The sequence below is a fragment of the Pristis pectinata genome, chromosome 13 (assembly GCF_009764475.1).
Source record: "Pristis pectinata isolate sPriPec2 chromosome 13, sPriPec2.1.pri, whole genome shotgun sequence".
Classification (NCBI taxonomy): domain Eukaryota; kingdom Metazoa; phylum Chordata; class Chondrichthyes; order Rhinopristiformes; family Pristidae; genus Pristis; species Pristis pectinata.
This window is the reverse complement of record NC_067417.1, coordinates 15,262,539-15,280,311: the sequence shown is the minus strand read 5'-3', so window position 1 is coordinate 15,280,311 and position 17,773 is coordinate 15,262,539. Positions and strand designations below refer to the sequence as shown.

Sequence of the window (17,773 nt, the reverse complement as noted above, 5' to 3'; positions counted from 1 at the left end):
AGGGTATGGGGAAAGAGATAATACTGATCAGGAAAGGCAAGTGTTGCTTACGTAGATTCTGAAGATAAATGTTTTTTTTTAATTGCTGTTATAAACACCAGTCTTGAATGGTAGTTTCCATTTCAGGTTCCAAGATGGTATTGGCAGAAAAAGGTCTAGCCCACAATGTTAACTCTGTTTGTCTCCCACAGATACATTTTCCTCAACCGACAACACATGTTGTCTAACCATGTCTCTGTATCATTTGCCAGCAGATTGTTAGTAACGTAGTTTAGTTTAGTTCTTCCTGTTGAGAACATGCATAGCCTAATCTTAAAATTATAATTTAAGCTCCTGCATCCAAAATAAGTATGAAAGGTAATCTTAAATCTCATTTCCTTTCAGTTGACAAAGATTAGCAGTCACTGGTAAATTTCAATTTTGCTGTAAAATAGTGTAAACTGATACAGACTGGATTTTTTTCTCATGGATAGAAATCAAGTTTACAGAAGCAGAGAGAAAGGTTATTGATCTACCTCAGTTGCTGTGTATCCTGTAAAATCTAACTGATTAAATATGGCTGCATTGAAACTATCAATTATGCAATTCTGAAATCACGGATCTTGAAAAGTTATTCTAATTTTAGTTATTTGCTGATAAACAGACTGGCAATTGTATTTTCGGTCCCACAAAAAAGATCAAGAAAATTCAGTATTATGCTCTGTGCTAATTAGAAAAGACACTCTGATTATAAAAGGAAGAGAGCATTTAATTTCAGCTCACCAAGAAGCAATGGTTAGTTCCCATTTCTTTAACAACTGTTGCTGCCTGCTCCTTAGCTCATCTGTTGGTGAAACTCTCATCTATTCATTTGTTACCCCTGGACTCAACTATTCTAATGTACTTCTGACTGGTCTTCCTCATTACACCTTTGTAGAGTGGAGTGATTCAAAACACTGCTGTGTGTGATCAAACATGCACCATTTACCCACTTATTCCATGCACAGTGATCTGCATTTACTCCCATTAAGCAATCTTAAAATTTCATTCTTGTTCTCAGATCCTCCATGCTATTGTCCTTTTCTAACCCTGCAATCACTTCTGGCCCTAGAAACCCGAGAGTTATCTGCACAAAAATGGCCTCTTGACAAGTATAAACCCTGGTGTTTCACTCCCCAACCATCTCTCTTTGACCAAGCTCTGGCCATCTGTCCTAATATCTCCTTATGTCACCCATTGACAAATTTTGTTTGATAACAGCTATGCGAAGTGCCTTGGGCCATTTTGCTCCATCAGTGGCACAAAAAAAATACTTGTAGCAGTTCATTTGAGTACTCTTGTTAAAGTGCCCACCAATAAATTGGGGGAAAAAAAAAATCAGAGTGAGTGACTGGAACCATACTGATTTTTGTTCCTCTCAAATTTCAGAAAGTTGCACCAAATTTAGTCATCAAACCTAAATGAAATCTGAATATTTGAATTGTGGAGGAAATTGATAATGATTAATCATCCATGCACAGCAGAAAGTAATATTGATTTTCCTTTTCTTTGTGCTTTGAGTACAAATGCCAACACGCATTGAATCTACCATTTTTCCCTGTTTAAAGCAATCAGCAATGCTCTCTAACCTAGTTACATTAAGATTACAGGATGACAAAAATGAAAGCCGTGACTCGTATGGCTTTCTGTCTTTAGCTGTATATAACATGACGTTTGTAATACAACTGGAATGTTTACTAGAGTAAAAATAACTTTTTATCATAAACAATATTTAGTTTAAATAGACTATATAAAATCAATCGCATCTTATATAGCATTATTACCCAATCCTAAAACCCTATAACATCGTAAAACCAATTTTTTTGGCTCTTCAGCCAGGAAGCAAGAGATATGCAGCTGTGTCTATGTAATTAGGAACATAACACTAGTTAAATTTTTAATGTGGGAAAATAGTTGATGGAACAGTTGGCAAGAAGTCAACTGTTGAGATTAGAGAATAAAATGCAAATGTTGGTTGCCTGGAATCTTCTTACAGTTTAAAGTTACACTGAAGCTAGCAAAAAGATGATTGGATGCAAGGCTGCCTCTCAGGATCTAAGAGGCTCTATTTTTTGGGTATGGCTAGTCCAGATGAAGGTCTTGACCAGAAACGTTGACTGTCCATTTCTCTCCATAGATGCCGACTGACCCACCGAGTTCCTCCAGCATTTTATGTTGCTCCAGATTCCAGTATCTTGAGTCTCCAAGGTTTTTTCAGCATCTTGTTTGTCAGGACGTGCAGCAAAGGCTGAATAAAATAGATTGTTATGGGCACTCACATCAGGGTGGAGTTATGGCTAAGGAGGTCTTTGAAGTGTTCCTTCCAGCATGCGTTAACTGCATCTTTGTACCTGATGAACACATACTTGTTCTTTTCTCTATGTGAGAAGTTGGGTGAATGAACCAGAAATGGCCTTAACGGCATGAAAGTCAAACACGTGCCATAACTGTCGGTGAGTTACAAAGCCTCCCGAGGTTTCTCCATCCATCACAGATTTCCTGTTGGACCTCTGCCTTCAGTTGTCTGTAGAATAGCTTCTCTTTCCCCAAGGATCGGTAAAGCTTCCAATCCAGGAATGCCTTAGATTTGGCAGTTGATTAACTCCTTAGATTCTTGGTCATTCTCATCCAACCAATCTTGGTTCTTTTTGGTAGAGAAACAAAGAGTCCCTTCACAGGTGCCAAATATAGTGAGTTTCAAGGCAGCCATAAGCTGTGGACACTCTGTGTGGGTGGAAGTCAACAGGTTGCCTGTGTGAGAAGAGATACCTTTGTAGGGTCCTTGAGAACTTTAACATTGATCTTCCTGCAACAATGTTTTTTTGAAGCTGACTTACTGGGGCCAAAAAGGTGGATATAAAGGCATAGATTAGGCGGAGGTCGGTCTAGTCAATGGTGCCTGTTATGGCATGTGATAGTATAAAGCTGAAGGGCCAAATATGAAAGTGCATCAGACTCCTCAGTTCAGTATCATCCCTGGACTCTTGAATCCAACAGCAGAGCTGGTGGTCAGATGTGGCAGCATCCAACCTCTTGCTTGTCTCTAATTTCTGGAAATCTGAGAAACAGTAAACTGCAAAGTGCACATTGCCAACAATTCTCTATTAAACAATTGGCAAAAGGCTAGTACATTTTGGGCTAGTAAAAAAAAACCCTTCAGGGAAAGAAATCCACTATCATTAACTAATTTGGCTTGAACCTAACTCCATGCCAATCAATGAGGTTGACTTTCATCGTGCCTGACACTTTGCTGTTCCTAAAGTGAAACAAGCCAGAGGTCAGGTGCTGGGTATCAATCTGTCTGTTCTGCCACTGGACTTGTCATCTGCTGGCAGAGCAGTGACTTGCTGAAGAGAGCCCAGATACACTTTACATCCAGCTTTCAGCTTTATGCCAGGAAGGGTTGGCATATGACCAGCCACCCATGTCATTTGAAGGGGGTTGCAACTTAGCTTTATTTTAATATTTTTAATTATATATTGGTACTTAAACATTTGAATAGGTATATATTTTTAATAAGCTTTTTTAAAATTACTTAAAATGTACTCGACTAAAATATCTCTAACTATACGAAACATTTAAAAATTGTTAAAAAGCCTTTGAGGACAGATGAACTGGGGGCAACATCCAAAGCTCACTCACTACTCGGATACTGCTCCCCCTCGCTCTATCCCTGCTGAATGCAGAATGTTGGCTTGCTCAGCTAGTTCCACATCCAGAAAAAAAATCACAATGATGGGAACTGCAAGTGGCCAGTACGGGCAGTAGGCCAATTCTGGGATGATCAGGCTGCATATAACGCACAATGTCTTTGTTCCTCCATTCAAAGAAACTGTGTTCATCTAAGGACATAAATTCTTAACTGTTGTTAGGCAATCACAATCTTCTATCTATTGGAGTTTAATTCTTGGCATGGAAACTAAGCACTTTTGTTAATATTTGGAATTTTTAGGAAGTAGGTCAGATAACTTGAGCATTAAGTCGTTAGTTAGTTTCTCGCATTTTTGGTCTGTAACATCTAGAGTGCCTAGAGTACAGATTGGACACAACAGATTTATATTATACTAGCAGGTGCCTACGGGTTTACAAGTGTTATTTTACGTAGCTACACTTTGCAACATACATTGAATTATTCTGCTACTAAAGAGAAGCTGCATTTGTTCAAGCCAGCAAAGCACAACTATTAAGTAATCAAAAGCAGAAGTCGTTGAAAGCTCAATTATTTCATTTGGAGAATTTTAATTGGAATGTAGTTATCAATTTCAAGCTCAATTAAAATATGCAATTCAGAATTTAAAAGAGCATTATTTATTTCCCTCCATAGATGCTGCCTGACCTGCTGAGTTCCTCCAGCATTTTTGGGTATTATTCCAAATTCCAGCATCCGCAGAATTTCTTGTGTCTATGATTTATTTAAGATTCATATATATTGCATTTTAAGCTATTCTTAAGGGTGTAAAACAATCTTAATTTTTTTGAGAAGGGCAATGCCACAGTCTATTTGTTTTAGAAAAGCCCAAGTGTTTTTATTCCATCATTTCACTGGCAACATATTCCATTTTATTGTGGATGAAAACAGTCTTGTTTTACATTCCTACTTTCCCTGGAAAGCATAACATTTAAAATGTGCCTTCCAATGCTTATATCCTTTTTAAGTCATCTCTTGATAGTACTTTTCTGTATCTATTTTCCATACTGCTGGAAAAAAAACACCCGCCAAGTCCACCCTCATCCTGCTATGTCCTAGAGAAGAAAGACACGATTCTATTTCCTGCATGTCAGATTGAGAGATCTACCTCAAAACTTTACTCAGGCAGCTTTTGCATAATTATACGTCTTTCTCAATGTACAGTAAAAAAAAACTGAACCCAATGCACCAGACTGGACATCTCCAAGGTCAGGTCAGCAAATTCAACATCATTTCCTCAAGGTTCCAGGTCCTATTCTTGGTTATAAATACCAAAATTTTATTTGCCTTTATAATCATTTGAAAATATAGATATTTGTAAGATATCTGAGCATGAATAAAGTTTAATATATATTAAGTATATTACGTTCTTTGTAATCCTTGATTTGCTACAGCCTAAAAGATTTAAAGGCAGGTGGTAGAGTAGTCATACCATGCGGTTTTGTTATAGTAGCAGATGCCGATGGCATTACAAGTCAGATGATCTGTTATTTTATGTAGCTACACTTGCAACATAAATTGAATTATTTTGCTACTGAGGAGAAGTTGCATTTGTTCAAGTCAATGAAATATAATTATTCAGCAAACAAAAGTGAAGGTCACTGACAGCTCAGTTATTATATTTGGAGAATCCTGATTGGATACAATTCTACATGCAGCAAATAGTCACGATTAAATACTCACAAGGTTGATACATTCTGAAATTTATCATCAAATATAGGAGGAGGCCCTGTGAGTAGGATCCACTGTTTAGTGAGACCGTGAAGCTGCTTTCAAATGATGTCATGAATCGAGAATTGCCCACAGCTATTCCCATTCATGATGTCACTGAAAGACGAGACATATTCCTGAACAGACTGCTGTCAAAATCTCTTTCACAGTAGTTGGAACGATAAACATAATAAAAGAACTATGACATTGTGATAGGTATACAATGTGCTCCTTTTTAATAATGTACTGCATTGCTTGACCCTTGTAATTTGCAACATGTTAGATGTAATTATTTACATTGCTATATCATACAGTAAATGAATAAACTTAGAAACTATACCTCAATCCTTGGTCATCTGAAGGTGCATCAGATTTGGTCACTGAATCTCAAGAATTAAATACTGGGAGGAAATATAGTGCAAATTCACAATAACATCAAGACTCAAAGAGTTACATAATAAGGATGTTAACTTGACCAATACGGTCTTGAGAATAGTGCACCATACAAAATCATAGTGAAACCTGATATTTGTTTGTTGAAAACACTGCAACCATTGGGGCAAATGAAATCATAAATGCTAAGATTAATAGTTTTTTATATATATATATATATATATATATATATATATATATATAATATTATTATTTAATATAATAATATAATATATATTATATTATATATATTATATTATATATATATAGATAGATAGATAAATATAATGTTTACAGGAAGATACGGAACGAACTAAGTAGAAAGACAGATCAATAAAAATCTAACAAAATAGCAGTAAAGGCTTAAGGGGCTGAATAACCTCATGTTTCTATTAGAACATTAAACAGTAAATCTAAGCTATAAATTCAACAAGCCCTATAGCTTTTTCCAAGATTGCACATCATCGCAGGTATGCAGGCATCATGTCTAATATCAGTTTAACCTGAAACAAGTCTGTGGCATTTTGTTTCAGCTCTCTGACCTACTACAACTAAAAAAAACTCCAAAACAAACTAAATTAGGTGAATACATTTATGTAATCAGAAAACCCAATCAAATATTGTATTCACAACCCTATCATTAACATAGTCACATGTGCCAATACCAGATACACTACCTTCCCCACCCCCCCCCACTCAAAATGGGCCATGTACTACCGATAAATATATCCATAAAAGCATAACTCAATCACCTTTGTCCACAAAAGGTTGTCTAATTACTTCACATGCAGAGATCTAGAAGATAATTAGACAACTCACTAACTGACAGAAAACATGACAGAATTGCTTGGTGATTTAATGTCCAGTAAATATCTCATCATGAACAGCTAATAAAAAGAGTTGCCTTTTAATACTTCTACTCCCTACAAGTTCCTGAATGTTAACATCTTGGAGGATCTATCCTGGGCCCAGCACATAGATGCAACCATGAAGGCGGCGTGCCAGTGCCTCTACTTTCTTGGAAGTTTAAGGAGATTCTGTATGTCCTCAAAGACTCTGACAAACTTCTATAGATGTACAGTGGAAAGCATTCTGACTGGTTGCATCACAACCTGGTATGGAGACGAGAGCACAAGAGGCTACAGGGAGTGGTGGATTCAGCCAGTTCCATCATGGGTATAGCTCTCCCCACCATTGAGCACATTGACAAGAGGCGATATCTCAGGAAGGCAACATCTATCATTAAGGACACCCATTATCCAGACCACGCTCTCTTCTCACTGCTGCCATGAGGCAGGAGGTACAGGACCCTGAAGACCCACACCTCAAGGTTCAACAACAGCTTCTTCCCCATTGCTATTGGGTTCCTGAGCTGACCTGAAAAACCCTAACACTACCTCAGACTATATTTCCCTCAACTTGCACTAATGTCATTATGTTTATTTTATTTTCTTTTGCAAGTTATGTATAGTTTATATTAATTTATGGTTATGATAATTTATGTTTGTGATGTACTGTGCTGCTGCTGCAAAAAGCTAATTTTCATGGCATTTATTCCTGGATGTGTATGTCCATGACAATAAGCTTGAACTTCAACTTAGTATTGCAATACCGATTAGTCCATCCACGGTGAACACTAAAGGTACATATTTCTTCTCATGTTAGGCCGATTCCTGTTGATAGCTTGCTTTAATACCATGAGAAAAATATATGCATTAGCTAAAAATTGTTCTAAATATTTCACAAGGAAAGCTAAGCCTATTTTATGCAGTTGGATGATTTCTGAACACAAGGTCAAAACCAGATGGAAAGAACAGTGACTCTTGGCCTTAAATTACTCTTTCATTTTTTTACAATTCTTTTGAGAAAAATGAGTTGACATAGAAAATAATTGATACAATGAAATTCACTTGAAATTAGCAACTTTGGGCAGGCCAAAAGATCAAAGTCTACTTTTTTTTTGCGCCATACAGAACAACCTAAAACTGCCATTGGCTGATTAAAAACCACAACTTGCATTACATTGTACCCTCATTACTGTAAAGCATTTAAGGAGCGCTTAAGAAGTCTCTTTGGAAGAAAAATCTTGCAACTGGTAATTACTTATATAGCTGAAATTTTCCAAGATTAATTTTTAAAAACTCTTAATTTGATACCCACTGTGGTCTTATGAGATAAATATAATCAGCCAATTTCATTATTTCTGTAAAAACAGTCCGTTACATGTTGTTTAGTTTATAACTGTACCTCTTGCAAATCCAAGGCACTACTTTACAAACAAAGCCCAGTAGCACTGTTTTTTTTTGAACAGTTTTCCTCATTATAAATTTATTATCTGCTACAGTTCCTTTCTTTGCAACCAGAGTTCGTAGATTTAACACGATTGGGGAAAAAACCAAGATGAGGAAACATTTTTTTGAAAAGCAAGTTCTGACCTGGAATCCACTGTTTGTAAAGATGGTGAAGGCAAATTTAGCAGAAACATACAAGAAACTGAATGAATACTTGAAAAAGACAAGGCTCTAGGGGAAAAGCAGGGGAGTGGGAGTAAGATACATGCCTGTGTTAGTTCACGATCACCTGATTGGCCCCCTCCAGTGCTGTACAATTTGATTGGGTCTCTGGAGTGGAACTTGAACCCTCAGATTCAGTGTGGAGAGTGTGATCCATTTGGAGGGGAGGGTTGACAAGTTGGGAAGTTATGCACAGACCTCATTTCCTTGAGAGAATTTCTCTGCACAGCCCCTTTCTATCTTCTACCCAAAATCCACAAGCAGGAATACCCTGGCAAACCTACTGGCTCAGCCCGACCAAACTAATTGCTTCCTACCTTGACTCATCCTTTTCCCTCTGGTCAAGCCCCCACTTATATCAGTAACACCTCCGTCACTTTGGTCCTAACAGACTCATCTTTACGATGGTTATAATTATTTCTGGAATTCAATTATGGAAGAAAATCTATACAGCTTGATAGTTGTTATTGTCAGAAAATTATAAAAAGTACTGCATGGAGAAATTATGCCAAATATAATACAGCATAAATCTGAAGATGCAAAATATATCTCCTGTTTCTCAGCTATATGTGTAATATAGCTATTGTTATCACTTGACTGAATAAATATTATTATAAATAAATCACGCTTAAACTGATGTACTTTAAAAGTTGTACAACATGCTTATGATAGTCTAAATTCATCTGCTCAAATTGTTCCCACTACTACTGCCAATGACTCACCTGTGGTTTACCCCCCCTGTTGTACGGCTCTAACGAACCCCAACAGACAGAATTGAATTCTGAAAGGCCATCATTTATGATTGTACTGCAGATAGCTATCACTGTTCAAGCATCCAAAATTATGTTGTAATAGGACTTTAATGTAAAAGAGCAATTAGAGTGTCAAGCCATGTATGCTTTACAAATGCCACCTACAGAGAATTACATAGAAATTACAATAGAGAAATAAGCCACTCAGCCCAACTAGCCTGCATTGATGTTTACCTCCATGTGGGCAGCAAATCTAATCCCAAGTGCTCTCTCTTTTCTGATACACCTTTATCTTCTTTTCCTTCAACCATCCACCTCAGCAATTCTGCAATGTTGAAACGGTTTGTGCTTCAATCACCAGCTCCAGTGATAAACTTCATAGCCTCAGAAGCGTATTAGTTTGTCTTTTACTCTATAATAAAATCACTGATAATCTTACAACCATATCTCTTCTTCTAAATACCTCAGTCATTTTACAGAATAAACTGAGCCCCATGCTGTTACTTTAAATGCCACTCTCAAATCACCTGCAATGTTCATTGATAAATAAAAGCAGTCTGATCCTTTGCATTTCTATTTCTGCAGACCATTCAGTATCCTGGTGAATCTGTTCTGTTAGCTTTAACCTGCCTTAACATCTTCATCAGGTGTAGGGTTCAAAATCATAGGGTGATATTTTAATCTATGGCATATATACTAATGCTTTATACAGTTTCACCATTCAATGTCATGCCATTCCAGATCAGTACTTCATTCAGAAGTAACACCTGTGTCCTGTTGATGATTAATATTTGGCATTTGGTATTTCATCCTCAAACAGATCAATAACATGTTTGAGACTGTTACATTTACGATGATGGTCGGGTAGGGACGGGAATAGAAAACATTCCATCATGAAATTGGACAGGCTCTATGAGGAATATAAAAGGAGGAGAGAACTTAAAATGTCCTTGGCGAGTAAGGTTAAAGGGAATCCCAAGGTATTTCATACATACATTAAAAACAAGAGGGTAACTAGGGAGAGGGTAGGACTGCTCAAGGACGAAGAGAGGGAATTCATGCCTGGAGCCAGAGGAAATGGGTGAGGTACGAAATGAGTACTTTGCATGAGTATTCATCAAGGAAAAGGGATGGAGGATAACGAGATCAGGGAGGAGCATGCTGGTATTCTAGGACATGTTGATATCAAGGACGAGGTGGTATTGGGGCTCTTGAAGAACATCAAGGTGGCTAAGAACCCTGGGCCTGATGGAATCTATCCCAGGTTATTGAGAGAGGCAAGAGAGAAGATTGCTGGGGCCTTGACAAAGATCTTTGTATCCTCTTTAGCCACAGGTGAGGAACCAGAGGACTGGAGAATAGCCAATGTTGTTCCTTTGTTTAAAAACAATAGAGACAAACCAGGAAACTATAGGTCAGTCCACCTTACTTCAGTGGTAGGGAAATTATTGGAGAAGATTCTTAAAGATAGGATCTACTCACATCTGGAGAAGCATATACTTATTAGGGATAGTCAGCATGGCTTTGTGCTGGGGAGATCATGTCTTTCAAACTTGATTTGAGTTTTTTTTGAGGAGGTGACAAAGATGATTGATGAGGGTAGGGCAATGGATGTATACATGGAACTCAGTAAAGCTTTCAACAAGATTCCTCCTGGTAGGCTGATCCAGGAAGTTAAGGCACATGGGATCCATGGAGATTTGGTAAGCCAAGCCACTTTTGAATCCAGAGGGTAGTAGTGGAGGGGTGTTATTCTGACTGGAGGTCCGTGATCAGCGGTGTTGTGCAAGGATGAGTGCTGGGACCTCTGTTGTCCGTGATATACAAGTATAATTTGGACGAAAACGTAGGTGAGTTGATTAGTAAGTCTGCAGATGACACAAAAATTGGCAGAGTTCTGGATAATGAGGAAGGTCGTCAAAGGATTCAGCAGGATACAGACCAGTTAGAAATGCGGGCAGAGAAAAGGCAGATGGAGTTTAATCCATACAAGTGTGAGGTGTTGCACTTTGGGAGGTCAAATGTAAATGGAAAGAATATAGAATGACGTTCAGAGGGATGAAAAGTCCATAGCTCCCTGAAAGTGGCAACACAAGGAGATAAGGCAATAAAGATGGTATAGGACATACGTCAGGATCAGTCAGGCACTGAGTATAAAAGTCAGGAAGTCATGCTGCAGCTGTATAAAACTTTGGCTAGGCCACATTTAGAGTATTGTGTACAGTTCTGGTTGCCACACTATAGGAAGGATGTGGAAGCCTTGGAGAAGAAGCAGAGGAGGTTCACCAAGATGTTGTTTTCTCTGGACCGTTAGAGATTAAGGGGCGATCTGATAGAAATATATAAAATTATGAGAGGTGGAAAGGGTAGAAATGTCAAAAGCTAGAGGTCACAGCTTCAAGGTGAAAGGGCGAAAGTTCAAGGGAGATTTATGAGGCAAGTTTTTTTTTTACACAGAGAGTGGTAAGTACCTAGTATGTGCTACCAGAGGAAATGGTGGACTCAGAGACCAGAGCAATGTTGAGGAGGCATTTAGACAGGCACATGAACAGCTAGGAAATGGAGAGATATAGACCAGGTACAAGTAGATGGAATTAGTTTAAACTGGCATCATGGTCAGCACAGACATCATGGGCCAAAGGGCCTGTTTCAGTGCTAGACTGTTTAATGTTCTAAATGTTCCATTACTTCATATGTTCCGTGAGTGGTTTAGGGTCGGCCTTCAAATTTTCTGCAGGCAGAATTCTATTTCTTTCCTCTCCATATACATAGTTAAATTTGAATTGCCTTCCTGTATCTTGACTAAATTTAATCTTCCTCAATAATCTGTATCTTGTCAAATATTCACTGAAAATCTAGATGTGACTTCCACCAAACAACCATTTGCTACATCTGTTACCTCATCAAAAGAACTTAGGTTTGTTAAAGATGATTTTTTTTTATATAAAGCTCTGTTACCTACTACAGGTGAGACCCGTGTTATCACCATTCAGGTTAACAGAAATTCACCCTTACACAACTCAGAAATCACTACCCAAAAATTTGAAATATGGAATAATACAGTAAGATATATAGAAGTAGATTAAGGCCACTCAGCCAATCGAGTCTGCTCTGCCATTCCATCATGACTGTTTTTTTTCTCAACCCCATTCTCTTGCCTTCTCCCCATAACCCTTGACCTCCTTACCAATCAAGGACCAATCAATCTCTTCTAGCTTTTATCTACTTAATAATTTAGTCTTTCACATGAACACCATCACATAACAATCAAATTGAGCAGTTTTTGATCAAGATCCATACCAGAAAAAAATAGCAAAATTTACATGAATTCTATTATCCAGAATGAAGAAAACAGACAACCAGCAACAACTTCCTAACCCTTTAAAGATAGGGATACCAACTATTAATTCAACCTACAATTAATGATTTTTGAAGTCATTGTGACTCCGATAATACCACCAACTTACATCCACTTCCAAGTACTTACAGCTTGATCTTTTTTCTTAGGCAGTATGTAATACAAACAACTAGCTCTATCTTTTCTATAATTTTAGCAAACACTGAGAAGGCAAAGTAGATAGCAATGTCAAATGGACAAATTACTTAAATAAGCAATTTAGTGGAAAATACAATGGTAATTAATTCATTCTCAGGAATGACTGGTTTTGAGATAAAGGCAAATTTCATAAATTTTATGAGAATTGTGCCAAATAGGATCGGTCCAACTGAGAGAAAATTCCACAGTAACACATCCTCTTTTGAAGATCAACTGGCAGAATGCAAAGGCACTTCAATACCTGACAAACAAGTCTGGCTGCTTTTGGATACTCAGATGCCAATACCATCTGTTTAAACCAAACGTGTAAAGTTTCATCATGTTTAATGTACATTAACGTAGAAGGTAACTTCTTTCAGATCAACACAGGCAGATGGAGCTGCATGAAGCAAATACAATCAAAAGCAAAATTTCATCAGTAAAAAGTGTGCCAAACCTAGTTTAACAAAGAAGTCTGCTGAAAGCAACTTTATAAACCTGCAACAAAATTAAACACCTACAATACACTACGTGTGGCTACAGACATTTTTATTAACCTGCAGTTGAGTGAGTGGAAAGTGGGTGGTGAGCATGTCTTTTGATATTTTTCTCATCTTTATTCCCATTCTTTCACAAATTAATTCATTTTGCTCATGACATACCAATCAGCTTGTCTCTGGGATGTGAGAGGAAACTGCGGTCCCAGGAAAAACACGGAGTCACAGAGACAACATGCAAATTCCACACAGGGGAGGTCAGGATTGAACCCACTTTGTTGAGCTGTGTGCCACCAGCAACATCTGCTGCACCAGAGTACTGTCAAATCTTAAATGAGTTCAATAATTCTCCTGAAAGTCACAGCTTCTTAAATTTGTGTGTTATCACTACAAACAGATGGTTAGTCGTTCAATGATGCTTGGAAAGAAAAAAAGCTTTCAGTTATAAAGTACTAATCATGACCTGAAGACATCTCAGAATCTCAGAGACCTTACTGTCGGAGTAAGGAAGCACAGGAGCCAATGTGCACACTGCGTGCTTCCACAACAGCAAAGAGAGACCAAAGTTCAACTTCTCATGTGAAAGATGGCATCTTCAGCTGGCATGCTATAACAGCAAGGCTCTGAGGCACTTGTGTGGAACGGGCCTTGAACCTGTGATTTTCTGATCAGAAATGAGGGAGCATCCAATAAGCCAAGGATGACATTGAGCCAACACATGGCAGCCCTACAATCATATTCATAAAGTCTTCACAAAATGAAATAACAAAATTTACGCAAGACAAACTTTAAATGCCTCTCTTCAATCTGGCCATACATCAAACATCTAAGAATTACTGAATAGAAAGGTCCTTTTGTTTAAATTCTTCATACTATTGAAGGGAGAATTCCCATTCATGATTGACACAATGGCAGAGATTGTCATGATTCAAAGAAATCATAACATGAAGACCCCTGAAAATTTTATCAAGATAGGAACAGGTTTCACAATATTACTGCTGGTTTGGCACTTGAATGTACATAGTTACAGTTGCTTAATTTTGAATACATCACAAGTTACCTTTATTGATATAAAAGCCTAGAAACAGATTGGCAAAAATCCGATAGATTCTGCATGAACAATCCAACAGCCAATGAGTTCTTTTAAACTTAAAATCACAAGAGTATAGAATATTACTCTCTCCTTGAAGTACAAAAAGCATACCATATGGTGCTGATGAATACATCAAAGACTATATTTAAGTTATGAAACCAATCAATCTTATTTCCTTTCCCCCTTTCTTGCTTCATTGCTCCTTCACTGCGGAGTTCTACAGTACACCAATGACCACTCACAGTGCCGCATCAAATGGCTCAACAGGAACAAGATTTTGAGAATCATGTTAGTGACTGGGAAAGTGAAGTGAAGAAACTGAATGCAAAATACCGTGCCACGATTTTTGAATGTAACCATTTTCCTTAGTTTTATATCTCACTGCAGGTATTATCAGGGGAGGCATCCATTCACACCAGGTGTCTCTACTTTCTTATTTAGGTGCCTGTGTTTCCTTACCTGAGAGGAGTGTGTGCATGTGCGTGCAGCAGGGGCAATATGAGGTTTCTTAATTTCTATTTTTTTTCTTTATCATATTACTGATGGGATGATGCAATCCAGCAGAATTCCTGGCAATAGTGCCCTGGGTGTACTGTGCACCTGTGTGAAGCTGGCATATGGCACTCAAGGCTGAAAGAAGCAAGGTTCCAAGTGGGAAAGACCAGGTTCCTTCCAGCAGCTGATCACACTGATCAGCTGTTGTAAACTGATTAGAGGGGTGTACTCTTTTTAGATACGTTCTTCTCTGCTCAGACAAAATGGCTGGCCAAATATTTCCTTCCCTGAGATTTAACAGCTTGGCACTAGGAATTCCATTGAAGTCAGGCACAGAAGTAACACAAGACAAGTTGTACTCTGTCTCTTTACTGAGCATATTAATGTACTTTTAAAAAGATCCATATCTGGAAGATACTTAATTAGTGTATGATTGACAAAAAAAATGAGAAATGCACAAGTTTTTTTTAGGACAGATTATGAACCTTGCATCACTCATCCTTTGGTAGGTTACCATTGACTTTGAAACCCATAAAGGCTTTGATTCAGTACTTCCATTAATAGATTTAAAAACATAGCCATGAAAGAACATAAAATCTATTTCAAATAAAAGGATCTGAACAAGTAAACAGGAGATGAGTTACTTTGGTTTGGATCCAACTCATCCTTTGGAGATGTTATAATAAATTCACTTTTTCTAGCACTGGAAGTGAAGCATTTTATGTACCAAATGTAATTATTTAAACCAAGCTTAGTAGAGGATGATCACTAAATAGAATAAGAATCGAACAGACCATATCAGGGCTTGCCACGGGCAAACCACTTTTTATCTTACTATATGTCCTGCTTAAATTGTTTATTTTTGACCAATACACAAATTATTACATTTATTGACATAGAGGAAGGTCTTTTGGTGGTCAGGTCAGCACTGGTTCCCAGCAGAACAAGTCCCAACCCCCTCTCCTATTTCCCTGTAGCCTCACAACTTATTCCCTCTCACATGCCCACAAACCTCCCTTTGCCCTTTTCTTCTGGCCAGTAAGGGATAGTTTACCAAAGCCAATTAATCTGTTAATGGGGCAATGGATTAGATTTTAAAATTTTAATTTCTTACAGGATCATTATTAGTTGGCTTGGTAATTATAGCATGATGATTAGTTTCCTTTGTGAATGACACAACACCTCAAAAGAGATGAAACCTATGGAAAGCTGAACAATATATCAACAAAAAAAAAGCAACAAAATAAAATTCTTGTATGGAGTTGAAATTGTATTCAGCAAATATTCATCTTAAATTCATTTCTCAGGGTACAGGCTTTGCCAGCAACAATGGGATTTCGTACCCCTTGAGAAAGTCGTGGTGAGTCACATTCTTGACCCACTTCATTCCTTCTCACAAAGGTACTCCCACAAGACTGTTACAGGGAGCTCCAGAACTGAAATGCTATGATGAAAGAACAACAGTACATTTCTGAATCAATGGTGACCCCAGGATATTGATGGCGAGAGAAACAGCAATGGTAATATCACACAATTCAAAGCTAAATGGTTAGACTCTCTCTTTTTGGACATGGTCACTGTCTTGCTCATTTATGATGCAAATATTATTTGCCATATAATTGCCCATGCCTCAGTGTTATCCAAGTTTTACTGCACAGAAGCATGGTTTAGTTCATTTTCTGAGGAATGGCAAATGGAATTGAACATTGTGCATTAATCAGTGAACATTCTCACTTCTGACAAAATGGAAAGAAGTCATTGACAAGACAGCTGAAGATGGTTGGGTCTAAGGTACATGCCTGAGGATCTCTGCATTGATGTCCTGGGGCTGGATTGATTAACCTCCAACAATCACATCCATCTTCTTCTGAGCAATATATGCCTTCAACCAATGGAGTGCTTATCCTTACTGACTTCATTTTACCAAGACTCCTTGCTGTCAAATGCTCCACTGATGTCAGCTGTTTAAGTCCATGCTTGGTCCAAGGCTTTGTTAATTACAGTCGAGAACCAAGTGGTCTTGGTAAAACCCAAACTGGGCATTGGTGGGCAAATGCAGCTTGAATGTCAATTATATCTTCCATTACCTTGCTGATGACTGAGAAAGGACTGATAGGACAGCAATTAGTGGATTGGAATGGTCCTGCTTTTGGTGAAAAGCAAATATCTGAGCAATTTAACACATTGTCTAGTTGGCGGCAAAGTATGTAATTATACCGAAACAGCATAGCTAGAGGCCTGGATGCTTCTGGAGTCCAAGTACAATAACCAGGATGGCTCGTCTGAAAGCCTGTGCTACATCCAATGTTCTCAGGTGTTTCTAGAGATCACATATAGCGAATCAAATTGACTGAAGACAGTCTTCTGTGATGGTGAAGACTGCAGGAGGATGCACAGATGGATCATTCACTGTACTTCTGGCTGAATATGGTGCAAAGGGCTCAGATTGGTCTGAAGCTGAGCCATACCATCAATGCAGAAGAGGATGAAGCATCCTCCTCTCGTTAACCATTTAAATTGAGGCACAATTGTGGAGCATTGATGAATCGCATTGGTTGTGGTATCACTTAGCTCAAATACATGCTGTTGATCGTATTAAGTATACACAGCTGCCATTTGGTACCTTCATCAGGCTGCACCTCATCCTTAGATAGACGATGCAGCTCCTGGTTTACGCTTTCACAGTCCTCATAGAATTAGTGTTGATCTCTTGGTTTAATTGTAATAGTAGACAGTGGTGGTGCATATTACTGCAACTGCTGATGGTCCACTGTGATTCTTGGATACCCAGTTATGAGCTGCCAGATATGTCCCATTTAGCATAATGTCAGTGCCATATGACACAATAAATAGTGCCTTTGGTGTGGATATTTTGCCTCCATAAAGACTGTGCAGAGATTGCTCGTTCCAGTGCTAGTGTGGACAGATGCATCTGCCATAGGTAAATTGGTGATGAGTAGATCAAGGTTCTAACTGTATATCGGTTCACTTACTACCTGCTGCAGACACAATCTGGCAGCTATGATTTTCAGGACTGTGA

General features: G+C 38.1%; 1 protein-coding gene across 2 annotated transcripts in view; it reads right to left on the bottom strand.

The window, feature by feature from the left end:
- The window catches only part of zdhhc7 (zinc finger DHHC-type palmitoyltransferase 7), a 47,005-nt gene that overhangs the window by 22,723 nt on the left and 6,509 nt on the right, over nt 1-17,773 (bottom strand). The gene's annotated exons all lie outside the window — the stretch shown is intronic.